At 47.8% G+C, this 18,795-nt stretch overlaps 1 long non-coding RNA gene across 1 annotated transcript; it reads right to left on the minus strand.

Moving 5' to 3' along the window:
* Window positions 1–3,250: 3,250 nt before the first annotated feature.
* Window positions 3,251–4,836, minus strand: LOC121558772. The gene is made up of 2 exons (XR_005998598.2): window positions 3,631–4,836; window positions 3,251–3,499 (listed from the first exon to the last, which is right to left on the minus strand). It is a non-coding gene; the product is annotated as an uncharacterized LOC121558772 (long non-coding RNA).
* Window positions 4,837–18,795: the final 13,959 nt, after the last annotated feature.

An 18,795-nucleotide genomic window follows, 5' to 3' on the forward strand; every position in this document is an offset into this window, starting at 1 on the left:
TACAGACTAGTGTTGAAAAATGTGGTCTAGTGTTGCAGTAATGTAATACAGGTGTGGGATAGTAGCCTTTAAACAGTAGAGTAGTGACTGTATCTCCGTGTTACCTGGTCCCATATTTTTGTTGTTTGTGCAAAATACTACAGGTAGGCCTAATTTAATCAACCAACCTGTCGACAGCTGTGACCTTGTGAAGGAAGTGAGAAGTGATCACTTAATTTCACTGTTACTGTCATTACAACAGGTTTGACATTTGCTGTCATATGCTAAAAATTACACTTCCGGATTCCATCAAAGTGCTGGTAAATTGCTTTGAGGAGTTCTGAATGGATAGCACAGACGTTTCTCATCAACCATGACTTGTTCAACTCGGATTTCTTAACTTCTTGCTTTAGACTGGGTCTCCTGAGGCTATTCTAAAAATGCTGAGCAAGTTTCCCGAGAAAGCACGAAATCCAAAGCCACAGTTTATAATAATATAATATGCCATTTAGCAGACGCTTTTATCCAAAGCGACTTACAGTCATGCGTGCATACATTTTTGCGTATGGGTGGTCCCGGGGATCGAACCCACTACCTTGGCGTTACAAGCGCCGTGCTCTACCAGCTGAGCTACAGAGGACCACGTTTACGTATAACTTTACGTACTTTCACTTTACGTATAATAAAACAGTCAATTACTGTGCTTCATCATCTTTACTTTCATAATTGCTGATTCCTATAAAAGTATTCAACCTGTAAATAAACGATACAGGCCCAGGGGTTCCGACCAGGTTCCGACACATCCACCACAGTCTTCACACCTTAAGAAACTCAATGGATCTCTGGTGCCACCAGGTGGCCATTATAGAGTACTCCAGTTCCCTTGTGGCAGCAGTGCTACCAAATGTATTTTATGTAAGGTAACATTTCTGGCAATACAATTATCTCCAAATTTCACAGAATGTGTACTTCTCTTTTCCCCTGGCTTATTTGGTAGTTTTTTTCTTTCAATATAGCTCTTAATCTGATTTTATTTTATACAACGCTTTCTCTACTGTCTGATTGGCGGGAGGATCACCACGTGACTTTGAAATCTACTAATTTGTTCGTTTGTTACCGTCAAAAGTGGTTATTTCCGATGTTGATCAACTCCCAATCTACGCCATCAATGTTTTTTTTAAACATTAGCTTTGCTATTTGGTGGAAAGCAAACAGAGCATATTTTGCAAAGTTGAATTGCAATTATAAACCCAGTCAGGTAGCCTATGCGTATTGAAATAACAAGTCAAAATCGCAAACAGGCCATTTATAACGGTTTGTAGTCTTAACATCTGGCACATAATAACAGTACAATTGCCAGAAAATAGCCTAACATTCTTTTTTCCCCTTTTTTTTTCGTCCAAGTGTTTCTTGCAAAGAGATTTCGAGATCCTCTGTCCAACTTTCATCTCTCAAACTGTTTTGGCCTTGGTATATCAGACCGTATACCATGGGTATGACAAAACATTTATTTTTACTGTTCTAATTACATTGGTAACCCGTTTATAATAGCAATAAGGCACCTCAGGGGGTTTGTGGTATATGGCCAATATACTGTAATGACCTGACTAGATCATAAAAGAACAACTGTCCAGACAGAGGATTGAGTTTACGAATGGACGGTTTATTAAACCAACTTTACACAGGCTACTGTTTGGCCGTAGCCCACGCCAAATAAATGAAAGATAACCCACAAGCCAATCGTGACCTTCTCTTGTGTAGCCCAGACGTAAAAAGAGAGAGAACAAAGGCTAAACCTGGGCCCGTATCTCTAAAGAATTTTTGTGCAAAAAGTGGCTCCTAGCGGCCAAATTCTAAGAAAATTCTCAGAGGCATGACGTTTTCTTAGAATTTCCCCTAAAAGTGACACGAAAATCCCAGTTAATATAAAAGCTATTCCTCAAGAGTCCTAGCGCTTAAAAGGGCTCCTAAGGCGAGATCTGCTAAGAGCAGGGAAGAGGACTTTTAGTGGCTTAGGAGTTACCCTAAGCAGCTGCACAAATGGCCAACAGAGGAGGCAGGAGAGATGTCCTGCAAACACTGGATGACAGGGAATTATTGAGACGCTACAGATTGGATCGTGCAGGAATCATGTTTGTGGTGGATCTCCTTAGAGATGCAATTACTTCACCAACTCGACGCCACAACGCTATTACACCGGAGAAGAAAGTAATCACAACCCTGAGGTATTTGGCAACAGGGAAAATGCAACAATGCAGCAGTGATGACTTGGGTCTGTCCCAATCCTCCGTCAGCAGAGTCATCACCCAAACACTGACAGCTTTGTCACAACCCTAATATTGTGACACAATTTGTTTCATTCCCGCTGGATGCCCGCACTTTACACACACATAAAAGGGCATTTATGGACATTGCAGGATTCCCTGGCGTTGTGGGTGTAATTGATGGAACACATGTGAGAATAATTGCGCCATCAGAGGACGAGGCTGTCTTTGTTAACAGGAAGAATTTCCACAGCATCAATGTGCAAATAGTGTTCAATGCGGCCTGGAAGATTTTGGACATTGTGGCTAAATGGCCAGGCTCCACACATGATGCGAGAATGCTCTCCGAGAGTGGCATCAGACAGCTTTTTGAGAGACGCTATGTGCCAGCTAATTGCCACTTGTTAGGGGACAGTGGCTACCCATGCAAACCATGGCTCCTTACACCTTACCTCCAGCCACGCCAAGGGCCCCAACTAAACTATAACAGGTAAGCCAAACAATACAAAAATCATGGAAATGAAATGCAAGCAATATGTTAGAGCATCCAAGTAGTGCAATATTTCCATCAAATAATTAAAGGTCTGTATTCTATTGTAGGGGCCCACAAGACAACAAGAGCGGTGGTGGAGCGTGGCATAGGCCAGCTTAAGAGGCGCTTTCATGTTCTCCACGGAGAGGTGCGGCTGAGGCCTGAAAAAGTCAGCAAACTCATCATAGCCTGTGCAATATTACACAATATTTGCAAGGTTAGACAGATTGCAGAACCTCTGGAGGATGGCGATGGGATGAGGATGGAGACAACGATGAGGATGGTGGTGAAGAAGATATTCACATTCCACAGGGGAACCCTAGCCCAGAGTGGACTGCCTTACAGGGCAAACTTCACAAATTTACATTTCAGGCAAGCTGTAGCCCCATGTCATTTGAGAACTTGTGATGGTATTAAGAACTACCACAGTTTTACTGCACATCACCTGCAACTGTTAAATGCAAGACACAGAACACAATCTCTAAATGGTTTATTTTTTAGGTGTTCAATTTTAAGGCGGTAGTACTCCTCCTGAAGGGAAAGGACTTTTTTTTGTTGTTCAAACACATCAATTGTGAGTTGCAATCTTCTCTCCTGCAGGGATGCTGACGGAGCAGGTGCTGCGGATGGGAATGGTGTTTGATCCGCCGGGCTATCCTGAGTAGCAGCTGCAGATGGTTCAGGCGGCAAACTTGATGGGCCCGGTTCTTGTGATGGCTCCATGCTACAGAAATACATAGGCCTAGTTTAATTATTGTTTTGATTAAATTAATTTAATACAATGAGCATGGATAACACATGAAATGGCTTCTGCAATGAATAAACACTGTTGATATGAATAACCCTGTGTCCTACCTTTGCTGCATTTCAAGGGCCTGCATCATTGACGTGTCAATGCCTGTTGGCAGCCCGGTGACACTGACCTCAGAGTGTCCCAGGACTTGAAAGACAGTGTCGGCCACCTGGGACAGCCGCTTTGCAGGTGGTCCACCCCCTAGAAAGAAACAGTCAATGAACACAGTACTTAGGCATGTAAATTAACTTTGCCAGCAGGAGCAAATTGCCAGATTATGTGGTAGGCCATAGTATTTTGCTCACCTGTGAGTGAGGATTCCCGCTTGTGTGCTGCAATCTCATCTTTTGCCTTGGACTGCAGCACATACCACCTTTTCTCACAATCGTCGCCTGTCCGCACCACCAGTGGAAAAGAGGCATTGATTGTTTGGGATATTGTGTCCCAGGCGCGCCTCTTGCCTTGGCTAGTGACAGTTGGGCCAAATTTTCCTCGTAACATACCTTTATGTTCGTTCACCAACTGGGCCAGCAACAAACCTTGCTCCTCAGTCCAGTTCGGCTTGCGATTCCTTTTTTCTCCATTTTCTGTGTTTGTAGGATATTTGTTAACAAGCCTTCATAAATAGACCAGCCAGCAATCACAGACATTGTTAAAAGCTGAGCTGTGTTACCCTCGTTAAGTTCACACTGAGTTGTAACGTTGCAATTTCTACTTCATTAAGGACAGCCCCTTGAGATAGGCCATCTTGTTTTCAATGGGGTCCATATGGAAGTGAAAGTACAAAATATGCCAGCTAGGATATTAATATGAGCAAATGAGACACAAATCATTATTTGAACAGGGTGTAATGAGCTTAAGTTTTCACATATTTTAGATTCTAATGTTAGGCTATAACCCCTACAGCTTACTATTCATTTTCCAGATATTTTCTTGAATGTGAAATATTATTTACAATTATAGTCTGCATAAGATTAGAGTGTATAATTATGTTTATTGATTTGAGGGTACATCCTTTGCTCATTATCACCAAAAGTTCATTTTCATCAAACTTGTAGGATCAACCAATCACGGCTTTTGAAATGATGACTCATACCTAGCAACGGGGTCAACCACACCTCCTCACTAAGATAGGATTTTTCATCCATTCCTGGCTCAGAGTTCACTGAAAATGTTCTGGAATCACTTCTAAGCTAAAACTCCTGGCAAGGAATTTTTAGGTTAAGTTAGGAGCTCTCTGAGAGGATTCTCATAATCTTTAAGGATACGGGCCCTGGTCTTAACTTCCAATGCTCCATCCCCCTGCCCAACCCCCCTCCACGCCACTCCGCCAACCGCCAGGATGCCCGGCATCAGAACATTCCAGGCATTCCCGTGATTGGCAGATAGCAGGTTGATTGACATGTCGGACCCCGCGAACACTGGGTACTGGTAGGTACAACACAACCATCTACTAGCCTAACACATAACACACAGCTGTCTGTGCGGGTCACTACACAGCCCCCCCACCACAAAGTCCCTCGTCCCCGAGGGAACAAACAAAGTCTCTGAAGCGACCCGGAGGTCTCCTTTGCCTGCGTGGCTGTGATGGCCGCAGAGTGCCCCTCTGGGAACCAGGGGATGAAGGCAAGGACATGGGGGACAAGGAAGCGGGAACGGGTAACACAGTCCGTGGCTCTGGGGAACCACGCGGTGACACAGGGGGAGTGGGCTGTCTGGAGCCTTGTCTGCGGCACCTGGGGGTGGGTGCCTGGAGAATGTCATTGCCAGAGAGGGGAATTGTGGGGGTTCCTGGGGTTTGGGGAGAAGAGGCCCCTCTATATGGGGCTAACCTGTCCCGGTGCAGTGTCACCTTTCTCCCCCCTGGGAGGAAGCTGCACCCGGTAAACAACCTCCCCTACCCTCTCCAGGACACTGCAGGGTCCCACCCAGTGACTGTCCAACTTGGGGCATCTGCCTTTTTTCCTTAGCGGGCTGTAGACCCAGACCAGCTCCCCTAGCCACAAAGTGCCTTCCCCGGGTGTGCACGTCATAGTTCCTCTTCTGCCTCACACCTGCATTCAGCAGCTGCTCTCTGGCGAAGGTGTGGGCTGTCTCCAGGCGGTCCTGGAGTCTCCGGGCATACTCCGGCCCCGGGGAAACATGAGGGCTATCCAGGGGCCGACCAAACGCCATCTCCGCAGGGGGTACGGATCTCTCCCCCAGCATGAGGAGGGCAGGCGTGCAGGAGGTGGAGTCTTGGACAGCGGAGCGGCATGCCATGAGGACCATAGGCAGGTGCTTGTCCCAGTCACGCTGGTGTTTGGAAGAGACGATGGCCAGCTGCTGTCCAAGCGTTTTGTTGAAGCGCTCCACAAGGCCATCACTTTGAGGATGGAGAGGAGTAGTGCGGGTCTTGTGCATACCCAGCCTCTCACACATGGTGGCGAACACACGGGACTCAAAGTTTCTGCCTTGGTCGCTGTGGATGGACTCTGCAGCTCCAAACCTGCTGAACATCCCCGCTGTCAGGGCGTCGACGATGGTCTCTGCCTCCTGGTCAGGCAGAGCATAGGCCTCGGGCCATTTTGTGAAATAGTCCATGGCCGTGAGCACCCAGCGGTTTCCACTGTCTGTGGTGGGGAACGGCCCAACTACATCCACTCCCACCCTCTCCATGGGAGCCCCCACTGGGAACTGTTGGAGCTGAGCATGAGATCGGCCTGGGGGGCCCTTTCTCGCTGTGCAGTTGTCACAGCGGCGGCAAAAGTCTTCCACATCCCTCTTGTGCTGCCCCCAGTAAAAGCCCTGACGGAGGCGGCGCAGTGTTTTTGTGACCCCAAAGTGTCCAGTCCCCACCCCCCATGAGTACTCTGGAGCACAGCCTCCCGCAATGCTTTTGGGACCACCACCTGCCACCTCTCCTCCCCCGTAGCTGACTCCTTCCATGCCCGCTGTAACACGCCATCAGCCAGCCGCAGTCGCTCAAACTTTGACCACAACCCTTTGGTCGCGAGTGAGAGCGCTGTCACCTCTTCCCATGGTGGCCTCACCTGCGCCTCTACCCACTGTAGCACTGGCTGTAGGTCTGTGTCCCGTCCCTGCTGCTGCCCCCATTCAGCCACGTCGACAGTCTGCAGCTCACAGCAGACAGGCCCGCTCGCCCGACACACTGTGGCACAGACCCCCTCCTCTGCACACAGCTCTCTCTCCCGTCCCTCTCTCCGTTCACAGTGGCGGCAGCCGTCTGCAGTACAGGGCCGACGGGACATGGCGTCAGCGTTGGAGTGGCGTGCCCCTGCCCTGTGCACCACCGTGAAGTCATACGGCTGAAGCTCCTCCAACCAGCGTGCCACCTGCCCCTCTGGCTCTCTGAAAGACATGAGCCACTGGAGAGCAGAGTGGTCAGTCCTTACAGTAAAGGGCAGACCACCCAGGTAGTACTTGAAGTGTTTGACGGAAGCCACAACAGCCAAGAGCTCCCGCCGGGTGACACAGTAGCGGCGCTCATGTTTGTCAAATGTTTTGCTGAAGTACGCCACCGCTCTCTCCCCCTCTGGCCCCACCTGGGCCAGCACCCCACCCATGCCCACATTGCTCGCGTCTGTGTCCAGGATAAAGGGCAATGTGAGGTCAGGGGGGCGAGCACGGGGGCCTCGATCAGTGCACGTTTGAGGGTGTTGAACGCCTCCTCACACTCCACTGTCCAAGTGAAAGCCTTGTCCTTCGGCAGCAGGCGGTTCAGTGGAGCAGCAACGCTTGAGAAGCCCCGTACAAACCTCCTGTAGTACGAGGCCAGGCCCAGGAAGCTCTTCAGCTGACGCTGGTCGGTGGGGGTGGGCCAGTCTCTGACAGCCGCTACCTTGTCCTCCATGGTGCTGATCCCCTCCTTCCCCACTCGGTGGCCCAAGAAGGACACCTCTCTCCTCATGAAGTGGCACTTCTCGGGGTGGAGCTTCAGACCTGCGGCAGCCACCCTCTCCAGCACACACCGTAGCGCCCCCAGGGCTGACTGGAAGGAGCTGCCATGGGCCAGGATGTCATCGAGGTATACCAGACACTGCTGTCGGGGGATGCCATCCAGCACCCTGTCCATCAAACGCTCAAAAGGAGCTGGAGCGTTGCACAGGCCAAAGCACAGGACCTTGAACTGCCAGTGTCCTCTGTTAGTGGAGAACGCAGTTTTGGCTCTGGCCTCTGGGGAGAGGGGCACCTGCCAGTAGCCACTGCGGAGGTCTAGTGAGGAGAACCAGGAGGACCCCTAACCAGGTCCAGCGACTCATCGATACGTGGTATGGGGTATGAGTCCTTCCTGGTTACCTCATTCAGCCGCCTGTAGTCTGCACAGAACCTCAGCTTGCCCCCTTCTTCGGAACCATGACGACTGGCGCCGCCCAGGGGCTGTCTGAGGGCTCAATGAAGTCTGCCCGCTGCATCTCCAACACAGCCTTGTCTGCCGCCTCCTGGCGTGCCAGCGGGATACGGCGGGGACGCATCTTGATAGGTCGAGCATCACCTGTGTCGATCTCATGCTGCACCAGATGAGTCTGACCCACCTCTTCCTCACTCAGCGCAAAGCTGTCTCTGAATTCAAACAGCAACTGCCTCAACCGTTCCTGCTGCTCGGGGTCAAGACCAACACAGTTCCTCCCCCATACTCTCCCTCACTGCAGACAGTGTCCTCTCCCCTCCCATCTGGGGTAGCTGGGCTGGGGGGCGCGGCCCGGGCTCACAGAGGACTGTGTCGTGGAGGTAGCTGGGGGAATGTAACGCAACGCCGTAGGGTGACAGGGGGGCTGGGGAAAAGTCACACCCAGATGTGGGGGGAGGGGGCAGCCATGAGTCTCTGCTGCTTTAACTGTTGGAGTAAAGGGTTTGTTGGGTTGAGTGAATGTGACATTAGGGGGCCATGGTGACCTCCGGCCCTCCCTGGAAGCTCAGTGTGCCCCTATTTAGGTCTAACTGGCAGCCTGTGCTCCTAAGAAAGTCCAACCCCAGGATACAAGGGTCCTGCACAGCCGCCACCCACACAGGATGACGCACAGTCCTGCCCCCTACTGTCAGAGTCATTATTCCCTTCCCTTTCATGGGTGCCAGCTCACCTGTGACTGTGCGGAGCTGCACAGTTGTAGGCTCACACTGAGTCCAACCTGGCACAATATCTGGCCTCACCAGGGTTACTGTGGACCCAGTGTCCACCAGGGCGGAGCAGGGCACCCCCTCCACAGTGACAGGGACATGACAAAAGTCCCCAACACAGGTCCGGCCCACCACAACAACAGGCTCCATCCGCTTGCCCTCGTCTGCTTCTGGGGGAAGTGGAGCCTTGCTTCCCCGTCTGTGCCGGTGGGCTCCTCCTGAAGAAGATGGTGGTTGGGATAGAAAGCCAGGGGTCCGCACTACCCGGTCTATGCGGACCCCGAGCCGTTTCCCTGAGCTCTGGGGGACATGGGGCAATCTCGGCGCAGATGGCCTGGCTGGCCACAACCCCAGCAGACCCTGGGACCAGGGCGTGTGTTTCGTGCCGCCTGTAGCGACACAGCACGAATGAGTTCTGTCATTTCAGCCACCCATGCAGGCTTTTCCGGCTCCGGGCTGCTCTGCCCCCAGCTCGCACAGAGGGTCTGTCTCCCTGCACCCCCACCAAAGCCCCAGCTGAAGCCCCAGCCCACACCAGCTCCCTCTCCAAAGCCATCTCCAAGGCTACCTGCAATGACTCAGGATGAGCCAGCTGGGTCTGTATGCGCAGCACCGTAGAGAGAGAGCGCCTGTATGAACTGGTCCCGTGCTAGCTCGCTCTGCACGGAGGGGGCATGTGAGCATATGCCCGCCGAGAGAGGCTCTCAATGTCATTAGCTAGCACCCGTAGAGGCTCTCCAGGCTGCCTGCGTCTATTACTCAGTTCGGAGCGCAGTAGCCCGGGCTGTACACACTGTCCATAGCGCCTCCTCAGTGCTCCCACTAAAGCACCATAATCACGTCTGTCCTCGGGGCTAATCAATATCAAACAGGCCAGAGCTTCATCCGTGAGGCATAAAGCCAACTGCAGTGCCCTATCTTCATCCGACCACCCCCTAAAATGAGCTAACAGTTCAAACTGAGCATGAAAAGCTTCCCAATCCGCCTTACCGGAATACTTCGGGGTCTTAACGGATACGGACGCAGCCGGGAACTGGGCGCCGCCATGTTTGTTTACATCCAGAGCCCCGGATTCCTTGTCCCGCCGCGTCGACGTCACCCCTTCGGTCCGTCCACCAGAATCTGCGCGAAACACAGTCGACGAAGCACTCATGCCCGCTTCAGCCGCCATCACTCTAACGTCCTCCCTCAAGCGGCCTCTGGGCTCCGATGCCCTGGCGATCTCCTCAGCCAGAACCCCCGACGTCCATGCACACGCACCTCCTTGGCCATAATCGTCCCCTACCTCCACCTTCACTTTCGGATTCCCCTCGAAGCATCTTCAACCCCCGTTCTCACCTACGGTAGCTAGCCACAGAAGTCAGCTAGCTAGCTGGCTAACTTTATCAACGTTTTTACTTCTGACACCAATGTAATGACCTGACTAGATCATAAAATAACAACTGTCCAGACAGAGGATTGAGTTTACGAATGGACGGTTTATTAAACCAACTTTACACAGGCTACTGTTTGGCCGTAGCCCACGCCAAATAAATGAAAGATAACCCACAAGCCAATCGTGACCTTCTCTTGTGTAGCCCAGACGTAAAAAGAGAGAGAACAAAGGCTAAACCTGGTCTTAACTTCCAATGCTCCATCCCCCTGCCCAACCCCCCTCCACGCCACTCCGCCAACCGCCAGGATGCCCGGCATCAGAACATTCCAGGCATTCCCGTGATTGGCAGATAGCAGGTTGATTGACATGTCGGACCCCGCGAACACTGGGTACTGGTAGGTACAACACAACCATCTACTAGCCTAACACATAACACACAGCTGTCTGTGCGGGTCGCTACAATACTGTACCACCGCTAAGGGCTGTGTCCTAAGAAAAAACATAAAGTCCATTCAGTATGCATAATTACACCGTCCACACTCAAAGGTGATAACTATAATTAGTTTAATTTTCGAGTATAGGCTAGACTATTATGTACCAAAGACATCTTAAATCTTTAAAAAATATATATATATTTCTGCCATGCGTAATATGCAGTAGGCTATGTATCGTATAACTAACTGCACAATAGTTATTTTAATTCAGGTTTTTTTTAGGCTTGGGCTCATATAAGCCTATGCTATGCATAATCTCTAATATTATAATATATATATATATTATATAATCGCTTCTTGGCCTTTTGGCTAAGATCAAGATCGAGTGCAATACCCAGGCGATCCTGACGGTGGAGCGATGTCGTCATCGGCCACGTCACAGTCGGCAGCCGCTGGACTGAAGAACACACTGCGTTTTCAATGGGCTGGAAAATAAAGTTTGATGGAGAGATTTCGTTTTGGAAAGGACGTTCTTTTTGGACCTCTACGCCTGACAGCAGACGATGTGCACTGTCTGCAACAAAACACACCGGAGAAGTTCTACGATGTGTCTTTCTACACCATCACCAGCCTGGAGGAGGTGAGAGGGCTCTTCCGAGCGAACGCGACAGCACCCACCCTCAGTAGTTTTCAAGTTGAGTCCCTGTGCCGGCACAATCTGAGGGTGCTAACCGTGCACATGTTCAACCCCTGGGTCACTGAAGAAACGCTAGTGTGCTACCTCAGCCGGTATGTGACCATCTTGCCAGGAGTGAGAGACATTAAGGACGCCCTAGGCATCTGGACAGGGAAGAGGCAGTTTCGCGTGCTGCTAAAGGAAGACGAGAGCGGCCATGATGGCTACCTCCATCCTCCTGCGTCTTTTTCTATCGGTGCAGACAGGGGCTACCTCATGTATGCTGGGCAGCCTCGTTTCTGCAGGAAGTGCAGCACGTACGGGCACCTCGCCGATGCCTGCACCCAGACAAGGTGCAGAAACGGTGGGACCCTCGGCCATGTAATGAGGGATTGTACCGTGCCTAAGCGCTGCATCTGTTCCGTCACTGCCCGAAGGCAGCCCCCTCTTACGCCAGAGCGGTGAGCGGGAAAAGAGCAGATGAGGGAGAAGTTATTGAGGAGGTTGTGGAGGAGCTAGTGATGGAGAGAGAACTGCGAGAGTCTGAGGAGAGCGGAGCGGGGTACAGGAGTTGGAGCAAGCAAATGGAGGAGGCTCCGGAGAGCTGGACCACCGTGGGAGAGAGGAGCAGTGTTGCCAACTGTGGGGATCTATTCTCTTACAACTAGATGTGATGCCTAGCTTAGAAAGAATACATTAATGATTAAACATAATAGGTTTGTGCTGTACTGATATAGATTGTTTAACATAACAAGCTGTGATTAATGTGAGGAACCGTTAGGGGGTAGGCTGAGACAGACTTGTGACTCACACACACAAACACTGCCTCTTTGTTAAACTGCTCAAGGACATGTGTACTGCTACAGAAACAACTAACACCTGGCAACAGGGATGCGCCAAGGGACTGGGACCAGCCTGTGCGCCATCGATAGGTTGGGTGGGTTTAAACCACACCCAGCCTCTACTCTGACAGGCCCAGCAGGGAGCGGGAACTATCTCTGTCAGAGTATTTAAAGAAGAACTTATAACAATAGCTCAGTTCTCTGACTGCCCTGCGTGGTGTTTCAGTGAGCCCGTATATACGAACATCATATTTACCATTCAAGTGTTTGCATTAATTAAAATACTAGTCTATTTTAGAAGACGTGTATTGACCTCTTTTTGTTCCTATACCAGATTTGAATTGACGCAACTTGACACAACTTAGCGACTTTGTCGCTTTATTTAGCAGAGTTTTCAGACCCCTCTAGCGACACATTTTCAAAAAAGCGACTAGCGACAAATCTAGCGACTTTTTCTGGTGTTATTGGAGACTCTGATGTGAAAGCACGTATCGTTCTTACTGTTCTCAACGAGCAGCGGGTGCTGCCGTGGGGGTGGGGGCCATTTATAACGGTTTGTAGTCTTAACATCTGGCACATAATAACCGCACAATTGCCAGAAAATAGCCTAACATTCTTTTTTTTTTCTTTTTTCGTCCAAGTGTTTCTTGCAAAGAGATTTAGAGATCCTCTGTCCAACTTTCATCTCTCAAACTGTCTTGGCGGATTTATCTATAGTTATGCACATGCACAAACGGGATTTATGTACAATTAAAAACTGGGTGGTTTGAGTCCTGAATGCTGATTGGATGACAGCCGTGGTATATCAGACCGTTACCACTGGTATGACAAAACATTTATTTTTACTGTTCTAATTATATTGGTAACCAGTTTACAATAGCAATAAGGCACCCCAGGGCAGTGTTGCCAACTTAGCGACTTTGTCGCTTATATTTAGCGAAGTTTTCAGACCACTCTAGCGACACATTTTCAAAAAAGCGACTAGCGACAAATCTAACAACTTTTTCTGGTGTTATTGGAGACTTTTGGAGACTCTGACGGAAAGCACGTATCGTTCTTACTCTTCTCAAAGAGCAGCGGGTGCTTTGTTATATGGGAATTTATTATTCTCATAATTGATGGGATGACTAGCTTGGAAGGAATGTATTAATGATTAAGGCATGGAGGGTCTGGACTGTGCTGATGTGGGTTGTTTCACCTGGCAAGCTGTGATTGATGTGAAGAGCTGTTTTAGGGGGTAAGATAAGATAATAATTTGTGTCTCCAAATACTAGACTATACTGGTCCTTTGTGATCTGTGAACCATCCTTGGACGTAGGAATGGTGTCTAGGGGAGCTGGCTCTTCTCACCATGACAGGTTGTTATGATAAGAACTTATGCCTGGCAACAGGGGTGCGCCAACGGATTGGCTGAGTAAGTCTAAACCACGCTCAGCCTCTACTCTGATAGGCCCAGCAGAGAGCGGGAACTGAGAACTGTCAAGAGTATTTGAAGAACAATCTGAAACAATGGATTAGTTCTCTGAATGCCCTGAGGTATTTCAGGGAGCCCGTATATACGAACATCATATTTACCATTGAAGGTTTTGCATTAATTAAAATACTCGTCTATTTAGAAGACGTGTATTGACCTCTTTTGTTCCTAATACCAGATTTGAATTGATGCAACTTAACAGTTACCCCCGTCCCAAAGCATTCACAGGCGGCCCAGTCTTCGCGCTTGTTAGATTAATTTGGATTTGAAGAATAATGACTAAAGGATTTCACCCCAAACACAGTATAAATGTTAGAATTATCATGTAGTGTCAACCCACTAACAGAGGGGGCGGTACTAAACATTCAAGGGGGAAGGCGGAAACTGTTTAGAAAAGTCACCTAAAGGTGGGAGGAGTCAAGTCCAGGAGGTATAAAATCGTCTGTTTGTGTCTTTGGCGGGAGAGCTCTCCATGAATAAATATACAGATAAATACTTGTGGGTTGTGGACCTTGAATCATTGATGATTAAAACCAGAGCCTTACAACCTCTGGTAATGATTCAAGCTTAGGGTGAATTAGAGATAGAAATTCACATGACAGCGCAGCACTCCCTCCCAGCTGCAGTCAGAGCAGGAGATGTTCACCCTCCGCGTCCAGACTGCAAATGAATCGCGCATGCGGAAAGCCGCCGCTGGCTGATCCCGCCCTGGTTTACATTCAGGGCGGGATGTAAATGTAGGGTGTTTTTTACTCCCTTTTTGTCTCTCCCACAACGTTATTCCTCTCTCCTACAGTGTTATTCCTCTCTCCTACAGCGTTATTCCTCTCTCCTACAGCGTTATTCCTCTCTCCTACAGCGTTATCCCCCCTCCTACAGCGTTATTCCTCTCTCCTACAGCGTTATTCCTCTCTCCTACAGCGTTATTCCTCTCTCCTACAGCATTATTCCTCTCTCCTACAGCGTTATTCCTCTCTCCTACAGCGTTATTCCTCTCTCCTACAGCGTTATTCCTCTCTCCTACAGCGTTATTCCTCCCTCCTACAGCGTCATTCTTCTCTCCTACAGCGTTATTCCTCTCTCCTACAGCGTTATTCCTCTCTCCTACAGCGTTATTCCTCTCAGCGTTATTCCTCTCTCCTACAGCGTTATTCCTCTCTCCTACAGCGTCCATCACAATTACATGCACATGGCCAATTATGCAAATTAGGTGATGACTTCATTTAGCGACTTCTAGTGACTTTTTAGGACAGCCAATAGCTATTTTCCTTACTGAGGAGTTGTCAACACTACCTCAGGGGTTTGTGGTACATGGCCAATATACTGTACCACCGCTAAGGGCTGTGTCCTAAGAAAAAATTATTAACATAAAGTCCATTCAGTATGCATAATAACACAGTCCACACTCAAAGATGATAACTATAATTTGTTGAATTTTGGAGTATAGGCTAGACTAATTATGTACCAAAGACATCTTAAATCTTTTTAAAAAATATATATATATATATTTCTGCCATGCGTAAAATACAGTAGACTATGTATTGTATACGTAACTAACTGCACAATAGTTATTTAAATTCAGGGGTTTTTTTCAGGCATGGGCTCATATAGGCCTATGCTATAAGCTCTAATATTATAATATATACAAATATATAAATATTATAAGTTCTAATATTCATATGGGGGTTTTGAATTAATCATCACCTTAGAAAGCAATGTCCATTTCATTGTTAGGCTTTGAAACAACACCATGTTTTCAATTCAGTTTCAACCTGTTGTTGACCATCTCTTTCTTCTAATTGATCAATCACAGTGAGGTGAGTTGTAAAAGCACATACTGTTTTGATGATAAGTGTTTGTGATTTTCAATTGAATTTGCACTATGTTGGCTACATGGAAAATGGAACCGCTCGTGATGCAAAAAAAATGGAATATAACGTTGCGGATAAAGCTCGGAATGACACAATTTCATGTGTACAACATCTAAAGACTGAGAGTTTTGCCTTCGGAAAGTATTCAGACCCCTTGACTTTTTCCACATTTTGTTACGTTACAGTCTTATTATACAATTGATTAAATTGTTGTTTTTTCATCAATCTACACACAGTACCCCATAATGACAAAGCAAAAACAGGATTTTAGAAATGTTTGCTAATTTATAAAAAAAAAAAAAAGAAATATGACATTTACATAAGTTTCCTCCAGACGTGTCGCTTGGCATTCAGGCCAAAGAGTTCAATCTTGGTTTCATCAGACCAGAGAATCTTGTTTCTCATGGTTTGAGAGTCTTTAGGTGCCTTTTGGCAAACTCCAAGCGGGCTGTCATGTGCCTTTTACTGAGGAGTGGCTTCCGTCTGGCCCCTCTACCATAAAGGCCTGATTGGTGGGGTGCTGCAGAGATAGTTATCCTTCTGGACAATCTCTCCACAGAGGAACTCTAGAGCTCTGTCAGAGTGACCATCGGGTTCTTAGTCACCTCCCTGACCAAGGCCCTTCTCCCCCGATTGCTCAGTTTGGCCGGGCGGCCAGCTCTAGGAGGAGTCTTGGTGGTTCCAAAGGAGTCTTCTTCCATTTAAGAATGATGGAGTCCACTGTGTTCTTGGGGACCTTCAATGCTGCAGAATTTTTTTTTGGTACCCTTCCCCAGATCTGTGCCTCGACACAATCCTGTCTCAGAGCTCTACGGACAATTCCTTCAAACTCATTTACATTTACGTCATTTAGCAGACGCTCTTATTCAGAGCGACTTACAAATTGGTGCATTCGACCTCATGGCATGGTTTTTGCTCTGACATGCACTGTCAACTGTGGGACCTTATATAGACAGGTGTGTGCCTTTCCAAATCATTGAACATGCCATACACAAAGGCCATGCAGCCGAAACGCGTCAGATAAAAAATAAAATAAATTGTTTCTATTGAACATACAAATAAAGGCATTTTAATTAATTATATGAAGAGTGCCTTGGTCCTCCTTTCTATTTGATGATCAGTCAGGGACATGTTGAAAATGTCAGTGAAGACACTTGCCAGTTGGTCAACACATGCTCGGAGTACACGTCCTGGTAATCCGTCTGGCCCTGTGGCCTTGTGAATGTTGACCTGCTTAAAAGTCTTACTCACATCGACTACGGAGAGCGTGATCACATAGTCATCCGGAACAGCTGATGCTCGCATGCATGCTTCAGTGTTGCTTGCCTCGAAGCGAGCATAGAAGTGATTTAGCTCATTTGGTAGGCTTGTGTCACTGGGCAGCTCGCGGCTGTGCTTCCCTTTGTAGTCTGTAATAGTTTGCAAGCCCTGCCACATCCGACGAGCGTCAGAGCCGGTGTAGTACGATTCAATCTTAGTCCTGTATTGACGCTTTGCCTGTTTGATGGTTCGTCGGAGGGCATAGCGGGATTTCTTATAAGCGTCCGGGTTAGAGTCCTGCTCCTTGAAAGCGGCAGCTCTACCCTTTAGCTCAGTGCGGATGTTGCCTGTAATCCATGGCTTCTGGTTGGGGTATGTACGTACGGTCACTGTGGGGACAACGTCATCGATGCACTTATTGATGAAGCCAGTGACTGATGTGGTGTACTTTTCAATGCTATCGGAAGAATCCCGGAACATATTCCAGTCTGTGCTAGCAAAACAGTCCTGTAGCTTAGCATCTGCGTCATCTGACCACTTTTTTATTAACCGAGTTACTGGTGCTTCCTGCTTTAGTTTTTGCTTATAAGCAGGAATCAGGAGGATAGAGTTATGGTCAGATTTGCCAAATGGAGGGCGAGGGAGAGCTTTGTATGCGTCTCTGTGTGTGGAGTAAAGGTGGTCTAAGAGTTTTTTTTCCTCTGGTTGCACATTTAACATGCTGGTAGAAATGAGATAGAACGGATTTAAGTTTCCCTGCATTAAAGTCCCCGGCCAATAGGAGCGCTGCCTCTGGATGAGCGTTTTCCTGTTTACTTATGGCCTTATACAGCTCATTGAGTGCAATCTTAGTGCCAGCATCGGTTTGTGGTGGTAGATAGACAGTAGATAGACATTTGGTAAATAGTGTGGTCTACAGCTTATCATGAGATACTCTACCTCCGGCGAGCAAAACCTAGAGACTTCCATAGTATTAGATTTTATGCACCAGCTGTTGTTAACAAATATACACAGACCGCCACCCCTTGTCTTACCGGAGTCAGACGCTCTAGCCTGCCGATGTAGCGTTTATCCCGCCAGCTGAATGTTATCCATGTCGTCGTTCAGCCATGACTCTGATTACAGTTTTTAATGTCCCGTTGGTAAGATAACCTTAATCTTAGGTTGTCCAATTTGTTTTCAATTGATTGAACATTGGCTAATAGGATTGATGGAAGAGGCAGTTTACTCGCTCGCCGTCGGATCCTTACAAGGCACCCCGACCTACGTCCACGATATCTCTGTCTCTTTCTCATGCGAATGACGGGGATTTGGGCCTTGTCGTGTGTCTGTAGGATATCCTTCGCGTCCGACTCCTTGAAGAAAAAATCTTCGTCCAATACGACGTGAGTAATCGCTGTCCTGATATCCAGAATCTCTTTTTGGTCATAAGAGACGGTGGCAGAAACATTATGTACAGAATAAATCACAAATAACGCGAAAAAACACACATAATAGTACAATTGGTTAGAGGGCTGTATGTGTCTCATAGTAAAGGGTCTGAATACTTATGTAAATAAGGTATTTCTGTTTTTATTTTTAATACATTTGAAAACATTTCTAAAAACCTGTTTTCGCTTTGTCATTATGGGGTATTGTGTGTAGATTGATGAGGGTCAAAAATGATGTTATCCATTTTTATAATAAGTCTGTAACGTAACAAAATCTGGAGAAAGTGAAGGGGTCTGAATACTTTCTGAATGCACTGTAAGTAACCTAATTTATATCCCTCTTAAACTCCTCTGTGAATCCTACAGCTATTGGATGCAGTAATCATGCGCCTAACCTGAGTTATACGGTTAACACTGAGGCGGTTTGCCCTAGTAGGAAGTCCGCTGTGTGCAGCTCACCCTGCACTATGAGCTCAAACATAAATATCACTGTCATGTCTACCTCTGATAAGCCTACCAGTAAAGCAATAAAAAAATTCCCAGAAGAGTGCAAATAATAACCCACATTAACATAACTTGCTGGTAACAGATAACATTCATATACTGACTATCTCTTACTGGAGGTGTTGCCATTTTTGTTCAGTCATAGTCCTGTAAAGCTTAGAGAGGAGCTCATGTCAAATGCTGTTGAAGTAATATGGCTACAGGTTCACCTGCCTCACCTAAAGCCCATTCTGGTGGGAAGCT

This window comes from Coregonus clupeaformis, unplaced genomic scaffold (assembly GCF_020615455.1).
Source record: "Coregonus clupeaformis isolate EN_2021a unplaced genomic scaffold, ASM2061545v1 scaf0694, whole genome shotgun sequence".
Lineage (NCBI taxonomy): Eukaryota > Metazoa > Chordata > Actinopteri > Salmoniformes > Salmonidae > Coregonus > Coregonus clupeaformis.